We start from the raw sequence: 15,945 nt of genomic DNA on the forward strand, positions 1-15,945 counted from the left end.
CGTCACCTCTTCACCCCCACCACTCTTCTATAACAATTCGTCAGAACAGAACAAGACTGCCTTCTTCCTAAGCTGGCAGGGAAGGAGGAGGGAGGAGGAAGGGGAAAGGAAAAAGGAAGGAAGAGAAGAGAAAGTGAGGGTTGTCAGATTTAGAAAGGAAAAAAAAAAAGCATGGCTGGGTGCAGTGGCTCGTGCCTATAATCCTAACACTTTAGGAAGCCAAGGCAGGCGGATCACTTGATGTCAGGAGTTCAAGACCAGCCTGGCCAACATGGTGAAACCCCGTCTCTACTAAAAATACAAAATTTAGCCTGGGGAGGTAGTGCACAGCTGTAATCTCAGCTCCTCAGAAGGCTGAGGCATGAGAATCTCTTGAATTCAGGAGGCGGAGATCACACCACTGCACTCCAGCCTGGGCAACAGAGCGAGACTCCTCTAAAAAAAAAAAAATTGGAACATACTTAAAATGTATCCATTGTTTATCTAAAATTAAAATTGACCTGAGCATCTTATATTTTATCAGACAATCCTACAATGAGCAATGATGGAGGGAAGAGAGAGGAAAGGGAGGAGGATGGAAAGAGAGGGATGGGTTCACCCTCTTGGAAGACGGTGGTAGCACCCACAATTTGGGCCAAGGATGTCATGGAATCCTTGGGAGAGGATGGCTTAGTGTGGGTGATGCAGGGTCGGGGAACAGGATGGTCTCACCCTTCTCCACCAAAGGAAAGGCCCCGATGTTGAAGCAGGGTCTGAGGTGGAGAGCGTGGACCCTTTGTGCCCTTGGGACTAAGATGAGCTATGCTGTTGCCAGAGCTCCTCTGTGGCAGCTGAGCCCAGAGACTTGCACCAGGAGGTGGGGCAGTGCAAAGAACCTAAGGCCAGGGCCAGAGCTGAGATCTGCAAAGTGCCTCTCAGCATCCGCTGATGCCCACCCCGACAAGCCAGCTCCCACTGTGTGCCCACAGCCAGTAAGTGGCAGCCTTCCCAAGCTCCAGCCTCCAGTCTTACTCAGGGTCTAGATGCTGACCTCCAGTCCTGAATCTCCAGGACGCAGTACTGGGGAAGGAAAGAGACCCACTTTGTAGCTTTGGTCAATGGCCACTAGCAGAGCTTGGATATTTGTCCCCTCCAAATCTCAGGAGGAAATGTGGCCCCTGATGTTAGAGGTGGGACCTAGTGGGAGGTGTTTGGGTCATGGGGGTAGATCCTTCATGCATGGCTTGGTGCCTGCCCTGCCATAATGAGTGAGTTCTCACTCTATAGTTGCTTAAAAGAGCCTGGCACCCCTCCCCTCTTCTTGCTCCCTTTCTCTCACCATGTGACACACTGGCTCCCCTTCCTCTTCTGCCATGAGTAAAAGCTTCCTGAAGCCCTCACCAGAAGCTGAGCAGATGCCGGCGCCATGCTTTCTGTACATCCTGCAGAACAATGAGCCAAATAAACCTCTTTTCCTTGTAAATTACCCAGCCTCCAATATTCCTTTTTTTGAGACAGGGTCTCACTCTGTTGCCCAGCCTGGAGTGCTGCGGTGCGATCTTGGCTCACTGCAACCTCCGCCTCCTGGGTTAAAGTGATTCTCCCACCTCAACCTCCCAAGTAGCAGGGAATACATGTGTCTGCCACCACACCTGTTTAATTTTTGTATTTTTAGTAGAGATGAAGTTTCATCGTGTTGGTCAGGGTGGTCTTGAACTCCTGGTTTCAGGTGATCCACACACCTCGGCCTCCCAAAGTGCTGGGATTACAAGCGTGAGCCACCTTACCTGGCCCAGTATTCCTTTATAGCAACACAAAATGGACTAACATAGCCCCCTCATTCCAGAAGTGATAAGCTAGCAGCATAGGGGCAGGAAGACCAAGGCCTGAGGGCCCCCTGCTGTGTGAGAAGGAACGTTAACTTAGGAGTTCCTGTTCCAACAGCCCAGAAATGCCGAGGCAGAGCCAGGGAAGGAAAAGTCTCACTGCTCTTGGGAAGCTAAAGATGGGGGCCACAGGTCATTTCCCATAGAGGGGTCAAATTTCAGCTGAGGCCAAAAGGCGAGGCTCCCAACTGTGTAGACCTCAGGCCAGGGACACCCGTGGGCAACAGTATGCTGGTGCTAATGAGGCCCCAGCCCCTGCCTCTTACTCCTTCCCCGAGAACCCACCACCACATTGGCCCCTCCAGAGAGCCCAAATGCATGTCATGCAGTTCAGACATCAGGTTTTCCCCCCAACAACTAGTGCTAAAAAGCACAGGTGCCACAGAAGGTTAAGGCAACACAGGCCAGGTGCAGTGGCTCGCGCCTGTAACCCCAGCACTTTGGGAGGCTGAGGCAGGCAGACCACTTGACGTCAGAAGTTCAAGACCAGCCTGGCCAACATGGTGAAACCCTGTCTTTACAAAAATATAAAGATTAGCTGGGCGTGGTGGTGCATGCCCGTAATCCCAGCTACCTAGGAGGCTGAGACAGGAGAATCGCTTGAACCTGGGAAGTGGAGGTTGCAGTGAGCCGAAATCACACCACTGCACTCCAGCCTGGGCAACAGAGACTGTGTCTCAAATATATATATAAAATAAATATAAAAAAGGATTATTTTTTCGTTGTCTTCTGAAGGGGCCACTGCCTCCAGGTCTTCCTCCAAAAATAGGCCGAGATTCCATATCAATTTCCTCCTCAGAAGAGAGTCTCTCTGTTGTCCAAGTCACCAGTCCCATCTGTGGGCCTCCAGGCTGGCAGGAGGCCACCAAAAGAGTACCTCTTAAGCTGCAGAGAGGGCAGGATGGCTGGAAGACCTCGACTGCCTTCCTCAGGGTCACAGGAGCAGCAACAGAGTGACACTAGTGAAGGCCAGTGCAGCCAGCAGCAAGTCCTTCAGCATCTTGCAGGAGGCTGGGAAGGAGAGGTCCAGGAGACCCCAGGACTGCCCAGAGGTGCAGGGCAGGTTGTACAGGACAGCTAGGGTGAGTCCAGAGGTATTCATCGAGGGAGGAAAACAAAGGCCAGGAGTGCCTGGGGAAGCAAGGCTGTGGCTGACACCAGAAAGAACAGTAAGACAAGACCAAGCATGACTATCCATGAACCTGGACAGCAGTAGGGGAAGGAGAGATTAGTTCTTTTAGTGCCGAGGACCCCAGACCTCGCACCTACCTTTAAACCATAACACTACAGCATCTTGACCTTCGGCAGGGCCGTGCCACTGTATAGGTGTCCCCTTCCCCAGGAAACTCTGAAGAGAGTAAGCTGTTAGCCCTATCTCTCCTCCCTTCCCTGCTTGGAAGGAGGAAAATTCTTCCAAGGCCATTAACTTCCCAAGGCAGGGCTGTGTTCAGCTGCTAAAAGCAGGTTGGGCTGGGCACAGTGGCTCATGCCTGTAATCCCAGCACTTTGAGAGGCCAAGGTGGGTGGATCATTTGAGGTTGGGAGTTCGAGACCAGCCTGGCCAACATGATGCCACGCCTGTACTAAAAATACAAAAATTAGCCAGGCGTGGTGGTGCATGCCTGTAATCCCACCTATTCAGGAGGCTGAGCCAGGACAATCACTTGGACCCAGCAGGTGGAGGTTGCAGTGAGCCGAGATTACACCATTGCACTCCAGCCTGGGCAACAGAGCGAGACTCCATCTCAAAAAATAAATACATAAATAAAAGGAGGCTGGGGAGTGAGGTGTCACCTAGCAGAGAAAACTGAAGAACACAAATATCTATCAACGTGGGACTGGTTAAATCCTCCTACTTCCATTCCTAGACTACTGTGTCATCACAAATGCAAAAGAGGTATCAATCTACAGAGCTGCCTAGAGAGTACTATAGAAGCACGTCATAGAATGTTACAAAACTACATTATATTAATGTGTATGTCTAGCAAAAGCCACCTGGATATGAATACACTGAGATGTTAGTTAACAATGATCTAGGTAGTAGGATTATATCCTGTTGAGGTACCTGAATTTTCTAGTGTTACCAAGCAAAAGGAGCTCCCTGCCCAATGTGCTGTAAGCCAATACTATAACACTGGGTTCTTGAGAATAGAAAAGCTTTCACTGCAGCTGGGCATGGTGACTCACACCTATAATCCCAACATTTTGGGAGGCCGAGGTGGGCTGCTTGCTTGAGTACAGGAGTTCGAGACCAACCTGAGCAACATGGCGAAAACCCCATCTCGACAAAAAACAATAAAAAATTAGCAAGCCATGGTGGCATACACCTGTTGTCCCAGCTACTCAGGAGGCTGAAGTGGGAGAATCACTTGAGCACAGAAGGTTGAGGCTGCAGTGAGCCAAGATCACACCACTGCACTTCAGCCTGGGTGACAGAGTGAGAACCTGTCTCAAAAAAAATAAATAAATAAAATAAAAAAGAGAGAAAGAAAGAAAAGAAAAGCTTTTATTGCAAATCAACTCCAAGGAGACAGGAGTCCAACTCAAATCTGTCTCCCCGTGCTGGCTTCAAGGTAGTATTTTTATTAGAAAATGTGCGGGTGGTAGATTCTGAGATTAGTAGGTGATGGGAGGAAGGGAAGGGGAAGTCTGGAAAAATCCTTAACCTGTAATCCCAGCACTTTGGAAGGTCGAGGCGGGTGGATCACGAGGTCAGGAGTTTGAGACCAGCCTGGCCAACATGGCAATACCTAAACATGTCTCTACTAAAAATACAAAAAATTAGCCGGGTGTGGTGGTGGGAGCCTGTATTCCCAGCTACTCGGGAGGCTGAGGCAGGAGAATCAAACCCGGGAGGTGGAGGTTGCAGTGAGCAGAGATCGCACCACTGCACTCCAGCCTGGGCAACACAGCGAGACTCCGTCTCAAACAAACAAACAAACAAAAGAAAAGAAAAGTAAAGTCCTTGAGCATGTGCGGTTATCTCTTCATGCCTCCTCATGGGTCGCGTGTGCAAATTTAGGGGGCATTAGTATGAAACATGCGGTGGAAATTCAGGCTGTGACATCAGCAAGGTCATTCTGCACAGATTCTGGTTGGCCATCTTGAGTCCAACCAATTCCAGCCAGATTTTTCTTTTTCTTCTTTTTTATTTTGAGACGGAGTCTCACTTTGTTGCCCATACTGGAGTGCATTCTCATGCCTCAGCCTCCACAGTAGCTGGGATTACAGGTGCACAGGCCACCATGCCTGGCTAATTTTTGTATTTTTAGTAGAGACAGAGTTTTGCCATGTTGGCCAGGCTGGTCTTGAACTCCTGGCTTCAAGTGATCCACTCATCTTGGCCTCCCAAAGTGCTGGGGGTACAGGTGTGAGCCACCACCCCCAGCCATCAGCCAGTTTTTTTCTTGATCTCATAAGTGCAGGGAGTGTCCGTGTTTCAGCAAGCTGTTTCTTTTCTTATCTGCTATCCTGCAAACTCAAGAATTTCTGTTACTGGTTTCTTACTCTTTGGGGCACAGTTTTAGTTTCAGCTTTTCAGCAAGTTCTTTCTTTTCTTATCTGCTATTCTGTAACTCCAAGAATTTAGTCATTGGTTTCTTTAACTCTTTGGGGCCTGGCTTACTAGGACAGTTGTCTATTTGCTTTATTATGTTTGTTTGGTAAGGGGGGGACAGAGGACAAGTGTTGGAGCACCTGTCATTGGACCTACCACTTGTGCATCCTCCCCAAAGCACTTGCAAGACAGAAGAGGTTTAAGGTCACTGTCCACCCCCCTCCCCGACTGACCCCACCCAAGCCATGACCTCTTCATGCTCCCCTGCCCCCAACTCCTCATCTTTTCCGTGCATCTTCCAGCCCAGAGCCTGTTTTCATGGTGGATGCAGTGACATTCATCTGCCCACACAAGCCAAAGGTCCCCAGAGCAGCGCCACCCCCAGCAGCCCCCTGACCTGGCCTGCCCCCACAGTACCTTGGTGCTACATTTCTCTGTGTGGGAATAGCTAAAGTCACAGCAGTCATACACTGAGCTTTTCCCCCTGCAAGCTGTCAGCTGCCAACAGCCCAGGCAGAAAGGCCTGCCCAGTCAGGAGGGTTGGGGACAACATTCTGCCCGGGTGAGGGGCCTTCCCCAAATCCCAATCCCAGCGTGGCCACCACCACCTCTGTGCAGCAGCAAGTAGTCACTTGGCCTCTCTGGACCTTCGTTTCCTTGGCCTATGTGTACTAGGAAGAGCCCACCTACCGCTTCAGGGTAAGGATTCCCCACGGTGTGGATGAAGTATCGTGGCACAAGGTCAGCCAAGCCCTTCCATTTCCCCCTATTACCCAGCTTCCAGAACCCAGGCCTTGAGCCAGCAGGGCTCACACAGCATGGCTTTCAGGACCATGAAATTCCTTCAGCTGAAGGAATTTGCCCAAGGTCCCATAACTTGAAACCGAGAGGTCTTATGTGTATGAGAAGAAATTGTAAAAATAGGATTTCCGGTCAGACACAGGAGCTCATGCCTGTAATCCCAGCACTTTGGAAGGCAGAGACAGGTAGATTACTCGAGGTCAGGAGTTCGAGACTAGCCTGGCCAATATGTCTCTACTAAAAATACAAAAATTAGTTGGGTGTGGTGGCACACACTTGTCATCCCAGCTACTGGGGAGGCTGAGGCAGGAGAATCATTTAAACCCGGGAAGTGGAGGTTACAGTGAGCCAAGATCATGCCACTGTACTCCAGCCTGGGGGATAGAGCAAGATTCTGTCTAAAAAAAAAAAAGGATTTCCAGCCAGGCTCGAAGGATCTCGTCCAGCTCCAGACCCTCGTCCAGCAGATGATGTAAACCCAGAAGTAGGGGCCGTGGAAGAGCTGGGTGAGAGGGTTCATCCTGGACTCCATGCCTCCCCACCCCAACACAGACATCCCATGTTGAACTACATCATGCCCATTCATTTCCCATCAACTGAGGGCCTAGGGATGCAAGGGTGTGGCTGAGACCAGAAAGGGCAGTGGGACAAAACCAAGAACAAGTGTCCATGAACCTGGACAGCAGTAGCGGGGAGGGACCACAGAGAAGAACTGACCTCAGGAAGCCAGGCCAGCCTGTGACTATCACACCCAGTCCAGAACAGGCCCTCCAAGGAAAGACAATTCTCCTGATTCTCCCTGATCCAGGATTATTTCCTCACCACAGCACTGATTTCCAACAGGGACAGATTGGGGCCAGGCATGGTGGCTCACATCTGTAATCCCAGCACTTTGGGAGGCCAAGGCAGGTGGATCACCTGAGGCCAGGAGTTCGAGACAAGCCTGGCCAACATGGTGAAACCCCGTCTCTACCAAAAATACGAAAATTAGTTGGGCGTGGTGGTGCATGCCTGTAGTCCCAGCTACTCAGGAGGTTGAGACAGGAGAATCACTTGAACCTGGGCGGCAGAGATTGCAATGAGCTGAGATCGTGCCACTGCACTCCAGCCTGGGTGACAGAGTGAGACTCCGTCTCAAAAAAATAAAAAAGAAAAAAGAAAAAAAGAAAAGAAAGAAAAGAAGAAAAGAAAAGAAGAAAAGAAAGGAAAAGAAAAAAGAACAGGGGCAGATTGGAACCCTTGGGGAACTTCTGTAATTGGGTACTGGCTAAGTTACAGCTTGACCAGACAAGTAGGGTTCTGTGGAGCTGTGAACTTTCACAGAATACCTTTTATGCATGGAAAAGTACTGAACTAAGTCATTCTATAATATCATTCTATTATAGAATGACACATATAATCCTATTTTATAAAACATTAACTTAGCATATGCCTTAGTATTGGTGACTCTCTGGGTTTCAGGATTTTCCAGATTTTCATTTCTTTTTGTTTGTTTTGTTTTGAGACAAGGACTCACTCTGTCACACGGGCTGGAGTGCAGTGGTGCGATCACAGCTTACTGCAGCCTCGACCTCTTGGGCTCAGGAGATCCCCCACCTCAGCCTCCAAAGGAGCTGGGACTACAGGCACATGCTACCATACCTGGCTAGTTTTTTGTAGTTTTTTTTTGTAGAGATAGGGCTTCCTCATGTTGCCCAGGCTGTTTTCAAACTCCAGGGGTCAAGTGATCCTCCCACCTGAGCTTCCCAAAGTACTAGGATTACAGGCATGAGCCACTGCACCCAGCCAATTATTTTTTTCTTTCTCTTTTTCTTTTTTTTTTAGACAGAGTTTCGCTCTGTCACCCAGGCTGGAGTGCAATGGTGCGATCTCGGCTCACTGCAACCTCCGCCTCCCGAGTTCAAGCGATTCTACTTCCTCGGCCTCCTGAGTAACTGTGATTACAAGTATGCGCCACCACACCCAGCTAATTTTTGTGTTTTTAGTAGAGATGAGGGTTTCACCATCTTGGCCAGGCTGGTCTCAAACTCCTGACCTTGTGATCCACCTGCCTCGGCCTCCCAAAGGGCTGGGATTACAGGTGTGAGCCACCGTGCCTGGCCCCGATTTTCATTTCTATTCTATATATGAATTATCAAGTTAAGAAAAGCCCTCAAAAGAAGAAAGGAAAGAATCAAATGTGGAGTGTGGCTCTTAAAAAGACATAGAGACTTAGGAAATTCTAGCATCATCTTGAGACAATCTCCAAGTGATGTTAGTTGTCTTTTATTCACCTGAATTTCCCATGATGACAGTAGCTTATTCATATAAGAAGCCTTCAAGTAGACTTCAGGCCTTCCGTACCCATGGTGCTTAGGTTGCCTCACCCATAATCAGATGTATTGAGATCTCTGCAGCCCTTACAGAGAGTTCTCTATGGTGATGAGTGGATCTTTTCAGTGCTTCTGTGAGAGCCGCAGGCCAGGTGTGATCCCAGAGTGACTTGATCCCACACATGGAGAATGTGAGACCTTGAAGGCCTCTCCTCTCGGTCAGCACTCAAGTCAGACCCGAAACTGTGGGTTTCAAGTCCCAACTCTGGACCATTTATCCCATTGCCATTCTCAGGAGTTAGGGTTGCAAGATAAAATACAGGACACACAGGTACATTTTTAGAAATTTAGTACAAGTATGTCCCATGCAATATTTGGGACATATTTATACTAAAAAAACTGTTGTTCACCATTAGCCGGGCATGGTGGCACACAGCTATAATCCCAGCTACTTGGGAGACTGAGGCATGAGAATCAATTGAACCTGGCAGGTAGCGGTTGCAGTGAGCCGAGATCGCACCACTGCACTCCAGCCTGGGTGAAAGAGGGAGACTCTGTCTCAAAAAAAAAAAAAAAAAAAAAAAAAAATTGTTGTTTATCTGAAATTCACATGTAACTTGGCATCCTATATTTTTATTTGCTAAATCTAGAAACTATCAGGGAATCCAGCACCCCTTTTCTGGGCTGGCCCCCAAAATGGGAAGGGAAGAGAAGCCCCATGGGAAGGGAAGCAGATTGACATGAAAAGAGTCCCTAGACCTTCAGTAGGGCCTAAGGCACCCCTGGAGCCTCTGACCTCATCCTCTTCCCCATCATTGTGGAGCACAAAGGCCTTCATGCGGAACTGCAGTGTCTCATTATCCTGCCGAGACCAAGAGCCAGACCTGGGGCCCATTGAGAGGCACCTGGGGGCTTGCCAAGGAGGCCAGGGGGACCATTGGCTGGTAGACCCGCAAGAACAGGTTTCCTGGGAAGCCATGAGAGGCTCGTATGGGATCTTCTTGCTCCTCAAAGCCCTATCATGAAACACTCACCCTGTCACTGGAGTTTGGGGACAGAAGTGTTTGGCCTGAGCAAAGAGCAGATATTACAAAGTCAGCCATTAATAACGAGACTCTAAGGCCACTGCAGTCACTCCACAGCTGAGAAGAGTACCTGGTCACAGCCAGGCACGGTGGCTCACGCCTGTCATCCCAGCACTTTGGGAGGCTGAAGCAGGCGGATCACTTGAGGTCAGGAGTTTGAGACCAGCCTGGCCAACATGGTGAAACCCCATCTCTACTAAAAATACAAAAATTAGCAGGGCGTGGTGGTGGGCATCTGTAATCCCAGCTACTCGGGAGGCTGAGGCAGGAGAATCACTTGAACCCGGGAAGCGGAGGTTCCAGTGAGCCGAGATCACACCATTGCACTCCCGCCTGGGCAACAGAGTGAAACTCTGTCTCAAAAAAAAAAACAAAAAACCTGGTACCTGGTCACTCACACAGCCCAAGTGGGCAGGTCCAGACACAATCAAGATCAGACCAGATACCAAAAAAGGTCAATCACCAGTGACCAAGTGCAACAAGGCAGACCTCCACTCTGGTGGCCCAGCCAAGCAAGACCCTGGGGTTGGGAAAATCTGGGGTGGGCTCCTCATTGTAAGCAGATCCTCTCCTGCGCCCTCCAACTCTGGCAGCTGTACAGACCCTCAGTTGAAGACAAGGGTGTACATCCTCTGGAGGCAGTTCAGGGCTGGTTCTGGGAGCTCACACATTCATCCGTGTAGACCTTCATGGTCCAGTTTGACACTAGCCAGATGTGGGCTTCTAGGTAGGGTCAGCCACAAGCCTCCCACATAGGGAGGTGGGAGGGCACCTGAGGGAGAAGGAGGAAGAGAGTTGTCCCTGACAAGTAGCCAGGGCCATCCTCTAACAAGCATGTACTGCGTGCCTGGTAGGTCACAGCCATAATTCCACTGATACATCAATGGTCCTAAAGGTGTTTGTTATGCCTATTTTATAGGTCGAATGATGGAGGCTCAGAGAGGAGGTTAAACTTCGGCTCTTTTATCTTAGCCTTTTTTTTTTTTTTCTTCGAGTTGGGGTCTCATTCTGTCACTTAGGCTGCAGGGCAGTGGTACAATCATGGCTCACTGCAGCCTTGACCTCCTGAGCTCAAGCCTCCAGAGTAGCCGGGACAACAGGCACGTGCCACTTCACCTGGCTAATTTTTGGTTTTGGTTTTGGTTTTGTGGGGTTTTTTGTAGAGATGAGACTTTGCTATGTTGCCTAGGCTGGTCTCAAACTCCTGGGCTCAAACGATCCTCCCACTTGGGCCTCCCAAAGTGCTGGGATTACAGGTGTAAGCCCCTGCATCCAGCTTATCCCAGTCTTATCTTGTAGCAGGACGAGCCGCAGACAAAACTCCTCAGACACCAGATCAAAGAAGGAAGAGGTTTTTTATTCGGCCGGGAGCGTCGGCAGACTTGCATCTTAAGAGCCGAGCTCTCCGAAAAAGAAATGCCTAGCCCTTTTAAGGGCTTACGACTCTAAGGGGTCCACATGAAAAGGTCACGATAGATCAAGTAAGCGTGAGGAACGTGACTGGGGGCTACATACATCAGCTAACAGAACAAAAAGTTTTACAGTGCTTTCTCATACAATGTCTGGAACTTACAGATAACACCAGTAGTTTTGGTCAGGGGTTAATATGATTATTTTAACCACCAGGGCCAGGTGGTGGCGCCAAGGTCATCTAGCTATTTCTCTTCCTTCTGTTTCTTTCCAACTTCTTGCTTTCTCCCTTTTCTCCTGTCTTATAAACTGGGGAAAAGGGGAGGTGGGGAAAAGCTAGAAAGGACAACAGGAGAAGTGGTGGTCTCATTCCAATCTGACAAATGGGTGCTGTCCCAGCAAGGGCGGAGGACTCACGCCAGAAAGAGGATGGTGCACCCTCATCGGGCAACAGGGGCCAACAGGTGATCTTCATTCTGCCCTCCTCTGCTTCAGGCAATCCTTGCAGGAGATCCACACTCCATCCCCATCCACCCTAGCCTAGGACTCACTATGTGGTATCTGGAGGGCCAGCTGCAGGGCTCTGTGGTGGGGGGCAGGGCTCCTTGGAGAGCTGGCTGCAACAGACTATTCGCCTCTTGCCTGAGGAGCGGCCTGGGCTAGGGACTGCAGGGGAAGGGAGGCCACAGATCAAAGGGATCCAACATCCACCCAGTCAGACTGGAGGGCAAGCCCTGGGCAAGTTCTCCCGGGGAGGGTAGTGGGAATGGAAGGGTGGAAGGGATGCCCCTCAAATAACCTTGACCAGCCGTGAGTATCACTGTAGCTGCCATTAGGGGCCATTCTATGTACCCTTTGCGGGCCTCATAACCACCTCAATTTTACCGATGTGGAAAGTGAGTCTGAGAAGTCTTGCTATTATCTGCCCGTGATTGCATGCAGCCATGAGCTACAGAACTCAGACTCAAACTCACAAGGGATGGCATACCAAATGATACAACAATGCAAGCTAAGTTTGCCTTTACCCTCTCCCTGCCAGTAACTACTTTTTGTCTGTGTGAGTAACTGGCCTGTGTGTAAAGGGACTCAACCCTTACATGGTCCCCAGTTAATTCTTTTTCTCATTTGGGCTCCTGACCACCTTGCCATGCTGCTTCTAAGAGGGGTTATCTATACTCAGAGGGCCTAGGGCAAACCAAGGAAGGGAAAGAAGTTTTGGAGATTCATCTGTTTTTTAGAGAAAGTTTTTTAGAGACAGCCCAGGCTGAAGTGCAGTGGTGCAATCATAGCTCACTGCAACCTCGAACTCTTGGTCTCGATGATCCTCCCCTCTCAGCCTCCTGAGTAGCTGAGACCACAGGTACACATCACCATGCCTGGCTTTTTTTTTTTTTTTTTTTAGAGATGAGGTATCCTTACATTGCCCAGGCTGGTCTCAAATTCCTGGCCTCAAGCAATCCTCCTGCCTTGGCCTCCCAGTGCTAGGATTACATGTGTTAGCCACCTCTCCTGGTCTAGGCTTTTTTTTTTTAGGAGAATGTAAGGCATTTGTTTAGCATTTACTGAGCATCTACTGCGTGCCAAGCTCTGCCCAAGAGGCCAGGAGAGCAGGATAGGAGTGAGCCCTGCACCTGGCGTTTGGCCTGGCTGGGGAGCCCTAGCCTCAGGAAGCAGGACTGCCCTGGACCCCAAGAGGCCCCTGCTCAACCTGCGACAAGCCTGAAAGGCTCCCGAGATGCACTGTGATGTTCAAGGAAGAGAAATGACTGACCCAGGATCCTGGTGGTCTCAGATCTCATTGGGGGAAGAAGCAAGGGACCCCAGGGGTCAGGGGCATTGAGGGGTGGGGCTGTCAGGGGGTACCCGGCAGAGTGACTCGCAGGCTATGAGGAAGGAAGTCTCTTGCTCGTATCCCCAGGATGCCAAGACCAGCTCCTGCTGCAGCCCAGGCCTGCGGTGGCGGCTATCCTGAAGCGGCCTTACCAGGTGCACAGCTGGCCAAGGTAGGCTTGGTCATGCGCAGAGAGAGTAGGAGGAAGGCCCTTGCTCCACCACCCCATCTCCCAAGGGAGGCCCATGCCCAGAACTTACCAAGTAGCAAGACTAGAGCAACCAGCAGAAGCCCCTTGGGGGCAGCCATCATGAAAAAAAAAAGAAAACCAACAACATTGCCCACCACCCCAAAGCCTCTTTAAATAGGCCCAGAAGAGGCTGGGGAAGGAACCTGGAGCCCACAGGCAAGCCTAGGGCATGGCTGAGCCGGGCCCAGGTCAAACACTTCCACAATCCTCTAGTCCTCTACCAGCGACACCCACCCCCACCCTGCCAAACACACACACCTATCTGCAATGACCCTGATTTTAAGAAAGGCTCCAGCCGGGCGCGGTGGCTCAAGCCTGTAATCCCAGCACTTTGGGAGGCCGAGACGGGCGGATCACGAGGTCAGGAGATCGAGACCATCCTGGCTGACACGGTGAAACCCCATCTCTACTTTAAAAAATACAAAAAACTAGCCGGGCGAGGTGGCGGCGCCTGTAGTCCCAGCTACTCGGGAGGCTGAGGCAGGAGAATGGCGTGAACCCGGGAGGCGGAGCTTGCAGTGAGCTGAGATCCGGCCACTGCACTCTAGCCTGGGCGGCAGAGCAAGACTCCGTCTCAAAAAAAAAAAAAAAAAAAAAAAAGAAAGGCTCCAAAGTCCTCCTCACTCATGTTGAATTTACTAACACCCGTAAGAGTTGTAAACCAAAAATAAAATTCTAAGAACCCCCCCCACCAATCTGAATGGACCCTTCCTGTCGGCCAGGGGAATTGCAAAGTTTACCCGAAAGAGTACTTCAGACCATGATGGGAAGGGAGTGGGGTCAGGCATGCGGCATGGTAACCTCCTCCCTTTTGGAATTCAGGAAAAGCCGACCAATATGAACATCAACACAGACCCCACCCTAAGTCTGATAAGAAACATTTACGGTCTGTTCTCTCCTAAGCCTGCTATCTGGAGGCTTCATCTCCATGATAAAACCTTGGTCTTGGCCCAGCGTGATGGCTCATGCCTGTAATCCCAGCACTTTGGGAGGCCGAGGCGGGTCAATCACCTGAGGTCAGGAGTTCAAGACCAGCCTGGCCAATATGGCAAAACCCCATTTCTACTAAAAATAAAAAAATTAGCCAGGCATGGTGACGGGCACCTGTAATCCCAGCTACTCAGGAGGCTGAGGCCGGAAAATCACTTGAACCTGGAGGTAGAGGTTGAAGTGAGCCAAGATCGCACCACTGCACTCCAGCCTGGGTGACAGAGTGAGACTTTGTCTCAAAAAAACAAAAACAAACAAACAAACAAAAAACAAAAACCCCCAGGTCTCCACGACCCTTATCCTAACCCAGACTTTCTTTTTTTTTTTTTTTTTTGAGATGAAGTCTCGCTGTTGTCATCCAGGCTGGAGTGCAATGGCGCGATCTCAGCTCACTGCAACCTCCACATCCCACTAACCCAGACTTTCTACTGATAATTCCTTTCTATTGATAATAACTCTTTCAACCAATTGCCAATCAGAAAATTTTAAATCTACCTATTACCTGGAAGTGCCCGCTTGGAGTTGCTCCATCCTTCCACATCAAACCAATATAAATCTTACATGTACTGATTGATGTCTTATGTCCCCCCAAATTATACAAAAGCAATCTGTACCCCAATCATCTTGGGCACATGCCGTCAGGACCTCCTGAGGCTGTGTAATGGGCACATCCTTAACCATGGCAAAAGAAACCTTCTAAATTGATTGAGACCTGTCTCAGATACTTTTGGATTCACAGAGTTAATGCTGATGAAGCGTGACTGCACAGTGGGCTTCATTTTTTCATCTGCAGGAAGGTGATAATGATGGCACCTGTCTCATGAGGCTACATAATGCGATGCTTAGCTCAGTGTATGGCACACAGAAAAAGCTCCATCCACGTTCTCTGTGGGTGTCCAAGGGGAGGGCTGAGCGCGTGATGGAGGGGACTGTAGGACAAGATGATTCTGTCTTGGGGAGAGAGCCAAGCAGGGTTCACAGAGCGGGTACCATTAGATCTGGACCTTGAAGGCTGGTAAAAAAGGGAAATGGGATGGGGGGCGGGCATTCCTGGCAGATGACATGGTCTGAGCAAAGACAGAGAGGCAGGACGTGCAGGGCACATCCAGAGATTGATGAGAACTCAGGGGAGGCAATAGCATGGGTGCAGGGATGTGTCGTGGTGAGAGATGAGGCCAGGGGATTTTGAGTGCCAGACTGAGGTGTTCAGACTGGATCCTGGGGACTGTCATGAGCCATGAAAGGTATCAGGACAGAGGAGGGACTTGGAGAGATTCAGCCACCAGTGTGATCAGATCAGAATGTTTCTTTATGCATTGGGCAATTAAGGAATTCCAAAGCTTTTAGTTCACACAAATAAGACTCCAACAATCCTCAGATGCACATCTCTGGACAATTGTTCAATTAGTTCCTCCAAATAAATTCTTAAAAGTGGAACCCTTGAACCATGTAATTGGCATTTTTTATATCTAGGTCAGACACAGATGGAACAATTCAATCATTTGCCCTCGAAGAGGATGTCTCTTGCCACAAAAATAATGGCCAGTATTTGTGGAGCTCTTGCTGTGAGCCCCACGCTGCCTGGATGCTTTGTGAATCATTTTGTCTGTAATCCTCATAACACCTTTAGGTCATTACAGAGAACTATGCAGCGAGAAAACCAACGCTCAGAACGCTAGGTAACTTGCCTAAGGTCACACAGCCTATGAATCAGCCCCCGACTGTGTAGCGGGTCATGGGCTGGAAGGGCAATGGGCAAAAGTAGTCCTAGGCTAGGGGAGATATCAGGAGTTGGAGGACTGTGTGAGCTTGGGTCAGTGACTAACTCTAGGAAACAGAGACCTA

Source organism: Macaca thibetana, chromosome 10 (genome assembly GCF_024542745.1).
Source record: "Macaca thibetana thibetana isolate TM-01 chromosome 10, ASM2454274v1, whole genome shotgun sequence".
NCBI classification, from domain to species: Eukaryota; Metazoa; Chordata; class Mammalia; order Primates; family Cercopithecidae; genus Macaca; species Macaca thibetana.